The 8,556-nt window shown below is 33.3% G+C and overlaps 1 long non-coding RNA gene across 2 annotated transcripts; it reads left to right on the top strand.

The window, feature by feature from the left end:
• Positions 1-2,433: 2,433 nt before the first annotated feature.
• LOC145034754 (uncharacterized) lies at positions 2,434-4,224 on the top strand. Of its 2 annotated transcripts, XR_013678212.1 has the most exons (4): positions 2,434-3,131; positions 3,230-3,278; positions 3,374-3,814; positions 4,067-4,224. It is a non-coding gene; the product is annotated as an uncharacterized LOC145034754 (long non-coding RNA). The 2 variants fall into 2 exon arrangements; XR_013678211.1 differs by lacking the exons at positions 2,434-3,131; positions 3,230-3,278 and having other exon boundaries at positions 3,285-3,814.
• Positions 4,225-8,556: the final 4,332 nt, after the last annotated feature.

Here is an 8,556-nt window from a genome sequence, read left to right as displayed (position 1 = left end):
TTTTTTAATTAAATGTATATAGATGTATGTAAAATTGTTTGATGGAAAATAAATGGGGAGGGAGTGGTTGGAATATAAATTTGTTTAATTGAATTCGGTCAAAGGTAAGCAATCCGGTCCAACCTCCTTCAACCAATCAGATTCCTGTGTTTGGTTCTCTTTCTTCTCGCCAATATTGCAACAATCAGAGGTTAGCGAGCCACCTAGCGAGCACTAGGGGGTGGTGTTCAAGGCTATCTAGTGAGTGTAACGAGATCGGTAGCGACTCCCAGTCATTTCAATCTTATGCTCTATAAAAAGAAAGACCGGTCGACCACATAAACGCGTAGACCCTCTTTGTTATTAGGTTCGAAATGACAAATTTTAGAGAGCTGGGCAACTTTGTTTTAATTACATACTTTTGATAATTTTATATAAAGTCCTAAAATTTTGGTCTGGTTTACGTTTTAGTCCTAAACTAAATTTTGTATACGAAAAAGTCCTAAAAACCGGCAAAAGTATGCATTTTGACCCTTTTTGACTTGTTGAAACCGTCAACAAATTAATTTGGGACTATTTCGTAAACTGACTCGAAATATTTGGACAATTTCACAAAATGACCCAAAATATTGGGACTTTTCTGCAAAAAAAAATATTATGACTTTTCTGCAAACAAAAACTTTATTATTATTATTATTATTATATTAAAAAATATAAACAAGTATACTAATTTTTAAATTTACTATTATTAATATTTTTAATAGTATATATACACTTAAAAAAAATATTAAAGAAAATATTTAAAGATGAAGGTTGTGGTGATGGTAATGCTTTAAGCATTGAAATCATGAATATTGCTTGTATGTTCTCACTTTGTATATGATCATTTCACATTTCTTATTATTGTTTTCAATTCAAAGTATTAACACTTAACAATTTAAAAGAAGTTGCCTATTTGTAAAATTGTGTATAAATAGTTTAAGATAAAAGGATTTTTCATTTTATATATAAAATTTCTTAAGGTAGAATGATTTCTTTTCAAATCCAACAGATCCACAATAAATATTTACATTGGTGGACCATATCAAAATTAGAAAATATTAATTAAAATATCTTGTTTAATAGAAAGTAATATGACTTGTTTTGCTTTATCACACAATATCTGCTACGTTTCCAAAAAAACCACAAGGATCAAGTAATGAAAAAAAAGCAACACACATGTTGGTAATTTAAATACTTACACACAAGAGATACATGCATATCACACGCTCATTATTTGTAAACAAGTTAAAAACCAGTAGCTTCTTTTAAATTGTTAAATATTAATATTCTGAATTAAAAACAATAATAACAAATGTGAAATGACCATAGACAAATTTAGAATATACAAAAAAACATTAATGATTTCAATGCTTAAAGCATTATCATCCGTTCAATCTTCACCTTTATAAAATGTCTTTAATATTTATTAAATTTAAATGTATTTATATGTATTAATAACAATATTAATAATAACAAAATTAAAAAAATAGTATACTTATTTATATTTCTAATAATAATAATAATAATAATAATAATAATAATAATAATAAGATTTTTGTTTGTAGAAAAGCTCTAATATATATATATATATATATATATATATATATATATATATATATATATATATATATATATATTTTTGCAGAAAAGTCCTAATATTTTGGGTCAATTTATGAAATAGTCCCAAAATAATTTGTTACCGGTTTCAACCAGTCAAAAAGGGTCAAAATGCAAACTTTTGCTGGTTTTTAGGACTTTTTCGTAAACAAAAATTAGTTTATAACTAAAACATAAACCGAGCCAAAAGTTTAGGACTTTATTGGAGATTTCCCATTTTTTTTCATAAATATCCCTAAATAATTTTTAGACAAAATTGTAAAAATGGTCCCTGTGGTATGCATTTTTTGGGGTTTTAATCCAAACCCCGACTTTTTTGGATTGGTGGTCCTTTTGAGCTAGTTTGCTTGTAGTTTTGGTCCCTATCCAAAATAAAAAGACTATTATACCCTTAATGAATTTATTTTTCATTTTTCTTTCACTTTTTATTATTATTATTATTAAATATAAAAGTGGCCTCTCTCTCTCTCTCTCTCTATATATATATATATATATATATATATATATATATATATATATATATATATATATATATATCTATACTACCTTATAATAGAAATCCAACTATTTCCATAAATAGATTCAATATAATAATAATATTTTTTAAGACGTCCAAACCATTAAGCTGTTAGTACAAGTAATCATTAATAAAATAATATTAAATTTTAAGAGGTATAACCCTTATTACGCTATTTACAATGAGTTTATGCATAGAAAAATACCAAATCTTACGCGGTTAACATGAATTACGTACATATTGAATAGGCTTTGGCTTTCTTCTTCAAATTGAACTGGTCAAAGAAGAACCCGTCTTCCTCAGATTTTGCCAATTGAATCGGTCTATAGATAAACTTTATATATCATCTCTTATCTTAGTATCTATAGCCCTTCCTTGTAGAATAACCCTAGATGAGTCGCCATCTCTTCTCTCCTTGAACTCTCTCCCTCTCTATTAAATACTCTAAAATTCCTCCCATATTCGACGCAGTTACCCACCACACCTTGACCACTGAGACCATTACAGTCGCTGCTAAACACCTCTGCCTTTCTCTTCTCTTGCATATCTCCTTTAGAAACCCGAATATCGAACATCACAACACCATCAGTAAACTTTGTTGTCACATAACCTTCACTACCATCAAACAGGCCACCTTCATCATCATCGCACTTCATCTTACCACCGTTCACAACCCCCATCTCTCGACATCTAGCATATGCTACTGTTCTATTCTCTAATTATTTGATTTTGATCGATTGCACCGGTCAAGTCTAGAACGAATCTTTTTCTTCATATCTCTGCCCCATCCCCTTATATGACCAATTGACTGCAAAAAATTTCTTATCTGTGAGGTCGTAAGTGTTACGCATTTTACACACATACCTGGAGACCTAACCATCTACTACTCACAGCTGGTCGCACTCGACTCTCTAGAAACCTCAGACAACCATTTTCACAAGTGTCACAGTGGACCAGGATCCAACACGATTTCAAGGTTAGTGCTCTTTAAGCCATATGCACACACATATTCTCTTTTTGTGGTCATAGGTCTCCAACCATCTCTCTCTCTCTCTCTCTCTCTCTCTATTGCAGAACCAGGAGGCAAACACTATTAATTTACAAACGTTCTCTAACAATACAGGTTTTTGTTAGCAATTTTAAAGTGTTCTTTTCAGTCATTTATCACATAATCGTCAATGTTTACTCTCAATTTCCGGTGTTTCCTCTCCATTTCAGGTTCTGATGTTTGTCTACATTTTGGGTAATCATTTGTATATTAAATATTCTTGTATAAGTGTATCTAGAGTAAAGCTTTCTTGTTTAAGTGGTACTAAGGGTATTTGTGTCCTTTTGACATTTCTCAACTATCTGTATCAATTCAGGTATATCTTCAACTATCTGTACTGATATGGACTCCAGTTAATGAAGGAAATATCTTATTACTCTATCATTTTACTGTAGTTGTTGAATCCTTATCCATTTAATTAATGTTTGTTTTCAAGAAAAATAACAATTTTTGTTATGAATTGGGTGAAAATCACAGAAATCGAACTGTTATCATGACCTCACCACCATCGTCTACCATCTTTGTCTTCTCCCCTATCTTTGTATTCACACTCTAATTAAACCCCAACGTTGAAGCCTTCACTAACCATCTCCATCTTCACCACTATCCAGGTAAATAGTTCTATCAAATTCTCTGTTCCATGTTTTTTTTTAGTTTTACTTAATTGTCATATAATGATTTTACTCTGTGTTTCATGGATATATCGATTCTTACACTCACCTATGTTGTTTAAGATTATTTAGAGCTATTCATAAATGCCAGATTATTTGATGAGATCAGCACACACTATTTCCAACCAGTTTTAGGGTTAGTTGTTTATTTTATTCACAATTTATGAGCTTGTTTTACATTATTTTTTGCAGGAGTATATTGCCTAACACCCAATGTGCAGAATATTGGTTCAAGTTAATTCAATATATTTCAAAACTTGACTATGATTATTGTGTTTAATTCATCTTGGTTTTGTTTTTGGATTGTAAGAATTTTATTATTTTTTTAAGTTGTTTTAGTTTATCTGATTTATAGGTTTTGGATAATTTTTTCATTTGATGTCCACTCTCTCATTTTTTTCGAAGCAGGACCTGTTACTTCATCTCTTCAACAGTTCAACTGATTGTGATTCTCACGATTAAAAGAAAGAGTGATTTTATTCTAGAGAATTATCTCCCCTTACAAGCTCAAGTTAAGTTTTTTTTAACCCAAATTGCACATTTGGTATTATAAATATTCTTAATATTTGAATGCAATTGCAGATTAGCTAATACCGTACTTCCATTTTATCTTATTCTTTGCATTGAAAAAAACTAAATACAAGGAATAGCATCGTACTTTCATTTATATGCGAAACTCTAAGCTTTCTTCCCCAATTCGCATTTATACATTAAAAACTTCGCATTTTCATTCAAATTCTTCGCATCTTGCATCCATCCGTCTTTGAGTTCATTCGCATTTCATCGCATTAACTGATAAATTAATCAGTTGTCTCATATTCGCATTTCAGTTGTTTGAGAAACCCAGATACGAACCCAAATGCGAAACCCACTGATTTCAAATGCGAACCAACCAAAAATCATCAACCACGTACTTGTGTCACCAAATGCGAACTGAATATCACCATTAAATTCTCCTCGCATTCTATAGATGCGAACACAATCCAGATCTCCGACTCCAAGCTTGCGAAATCAAAATCAATTAACCTCAAACAAATCGTGAACTTCTTATGCGAACTGTTTTGACCCACAAAACCAAATGCGAACTCAATTGATGTCATATGCGAACTGATTTCATAGATGCGAACACAATTGATTTCATATGCGAATCCACATCCATCGATATGAAACCAATACCAGTTACAAGTAATTAGTAGCAACCATCGATCCTCTAATTTTCAATTACTCAGCCTTCGCTTTTCATACAACCCGTCGACCCTGAAAAATCGATAAACACCAAATGTCTCATTTTTAGATCGATTTTCTGATTAAATGTCATATTTGAAGAATGATCGATTTTCTGATTAAATGACCCCATTTTGCGAAGTTGGACCACTTATATTATTTCTTGAAAAGATCAGGTGCCAAATGTGAAACTCTAAGCTTTCTTCCCCAATTCGCATTTATACATTAAAAACTTCGCATTTTCATTCAAATTCTTCGCATCTTGCATCCATCCGTCTTTGAGTTCATTCGCATTTCATCGCATTAACTGAGAAATTAATCAGTTGTCTCATATTCGCATTTCAGTTGTTTGAGAAACCCAGATACGAACCCAAATGCGAAACCCACTAATTTCAAATGCGAACCAACCAAAAATCATCAACCACGTACTTGTGTCACCAAATGCGAACTGAATATCACCATTAAATTCTCCTCGCATTCTATAGATGCGAACACAATCCAGATCTCCGACTCCAAGCTTGCGAAATCAAAATCAATTAACCTCAAACAAATCGTGAACTTCTTATGCGAACTGTTTTGACCCACAAAACCAAATGCGAACTCAATTGATGTCATATGCGAACTGATTTCATAGATGCGAACACAATTGATTTCATATGCGAATCCACATCCATCGATATGAAACCAATACCAGTTACAAGTAATTAGTAGCAACCATCGATCCTCTAATTTTCAATTACTCAGCCTTCGCTTTTCATACAACCCGTCGACCCTGAAAAATCGATAAACACCAAATGTCTCATTTTTAGATCGATTTTCTGATTAAATGTCATATTTGAAGAATGATCGATTTTCTGATTAAATGACCCCATTTTGCGAAGTTGGACCACTTATATTATTTCTTGAAAAGATCAGGTGCCAAATGCGAAACTCTAAGCTTTCTTCCCCAATTCGCATTTATACATTAAAAACTTCGCATTTTCATTCAAATTCTTCGCATCTTGCATCCATCCGTCTTTGAGTTCATTCGCATTTCATCGCATTAACTGAGAAATTAATCAGTTGTCTCATATTCGCATTTCAGTTGTTTGAGAAACCCAGATACGAACCCAAATGCGAAACCCACTAATTTCAAATGCGAACCAACCAAAAATCATCAACCACGTACTTGTGTCACCAAATGCGAACTGAATATCACCATTAAATTCTCCTCGCATTCTATAGATGCGAACACAATCCAGATCTCCGACTCCAAGCTTGCGAAATCAAAATCAATTAACCTCAAACAAATCGTGAACTTCTTATGCGAACTGTTTTGACCCACAAAACCAAATGCGAACTCAATTGATGTCATATGCGAACTGATTTCATAGATGCGAACACAATTGATTTCATATGCGAATCCACATCCATCGATATGAAACCAATACCAGTTACAAGTAATTAGTAGCAACCATCGATCCTCTAATTTTCAATTACTCAGCCTTCGCTTTTCATACAACCCGTCGACCCTGAAAAATCGATAAACACCAAATGTCTCATTTTTAGATCGATTTTCTGATTAAATGTCATATTTGAAGAATGATCGATTTTCTGATTAAATGACCCCATTTTGCGAAGTTGGACCACTTATATTATTTCTTGAAAAGATCAGGTGCCAAATGCGAAACTCTAAGCTTTCTTCCCCAATTCGCATTTATACATTAAAAACTTCGCATTTTCATTCAAATTCTTCGCATCTTGCATCCATCCGTCTTTGAGTTCATTCGCATTTCATCGCATTAACTGAGAAATTAATCAGTTGTCTCATATTCGCATTTCAGTTGTTTGAGAAACCCAGATACGAACCCAAATGCGAAACCCACTAATTTCAAATGCGAACCAACCAAAAATCATCAACCACGTACTTGTGTCACCAAATGCGAACTGAATATCACCATTAAATTCTCCTCGCATTCTATAGATGCGAACACAATCCAGATCTCCGACTCCAAGCTTGCGAAATCAAAATCAATTAACCTCAAACAAATCGTGAACTTCTTATGCGAACTGTTTTGACCCACAAAACCAAATGCGAACTCAATTGATGTCATATGCGAACTGATTTCATAGATGCGAACACAATTGATTTCATATGCGAATCCACATCCATCGATATGAAACCAATACCAGTTACAAGCAATTAGTAGCAACCATCGATCCTCTAATGAGGAAACAGTTTCCTATTCGATTGTGCTTTGCAATGACAATCAATAAAGCTCAGGGACAAACAATTCCATATGTAGGTATCTATCTTCCAGAACCAGTATTCTCGCATGGACAACTTTATGTTGCATTGTCCAGAGGGGTTTCACGTTGCAATACAAAAGTATTAGTAAACCCTAACGAAAATTCAAAAGGTGATGGGGTTTATACAGCAAATGTGGTGTATAAAGAAGTATTGCACGATTAATATTTTGTGTCGTCTTGATTGGTTGCTTTTTATTGGTTATTTGATGCATGATGTAACAAATAACACCATAGTTTGATTATATTGTCTTCAACATGTACTTTTTTTTAACATAACAATTTTGTAATGGAAACATATCACCGAAAGAACTCACGTGCCCCGCCGCTTTGCGCGGGTAGACGGCTAGTATATATATATATATATATATATATATATATATATATATATATATATATATATATATATATATATATATATATATATATATATATATATATAACCTAACCCAGACCACTTCATCTTCAAGATTTTATCCCCCAAATCTATCGTCGACATCCCTAGTCGATCTATACACACAGAAGAAATCGTATTCCGGTAAACCCCTTCATATTCAGCATATATCGACGCATCATTCAGCTGGTCTCGTCATCTCATTGGCTCCACCATCATTGGGGCTACCATCATCATCATCATCGCCTAAAAAACCAATGGATGATGTGGAATTTGATCCCTATACCACCGCTTATTTTCTCCTAGCCGTCGTCGTAGAAGGACAGAGTTGAAGCTCGAAGTCGCCACAACAAACCCTAACTCTGATTAGGGTTTTTCCATCGTTGCGTTTGTTGAAGGTTGAAGTGAGAATGGATGGAGTAGAGTTTGTAGCCAGAAATCCCCCAACTTTGTTCGTCCGGTAGCTGTTTTGAGGATATGTATAGTCAACCAGGGTTACCCCTGAGTCATACTTCACCTTCCACATCCTCGTTTTTAATATCACTTCTCCATTCTCCATGCTCTCTGTTTTGTGTTCGGTTAAAACCATAAATCGGATCTAGCACATCCCAGATTCTATGTTAGAGACCTACAGATGGCAGAGATGAAAGTGACGACGGGTAGATGATACATGAGGAGGGTCATCGATGAAGGGGAAGTGAACATCAATGGAGGTAGGATTGATGCTTATTTTACAGTTGCACCCAGATCTCCTACTCCCAAAATGAAAAATGAAAGA

This window comes from Lactuca saligna, chromosome 3 (assembly GCF_052625555.1).
Source record: "Lactuca saligna cultivar CGN05327 chromosome 3, ASM5262555v1, whole genome shotgun sequence".
Lineage (NCBI taxonomy): Eukaryota > Viridiplantae > Streptophyta > Magnoliopsida > Asterales > Asteraceae > Lactuca > Lactuca saligna.
This window is presented reverse-complemented; position numbering and strand designations above follow the sequence as displayed.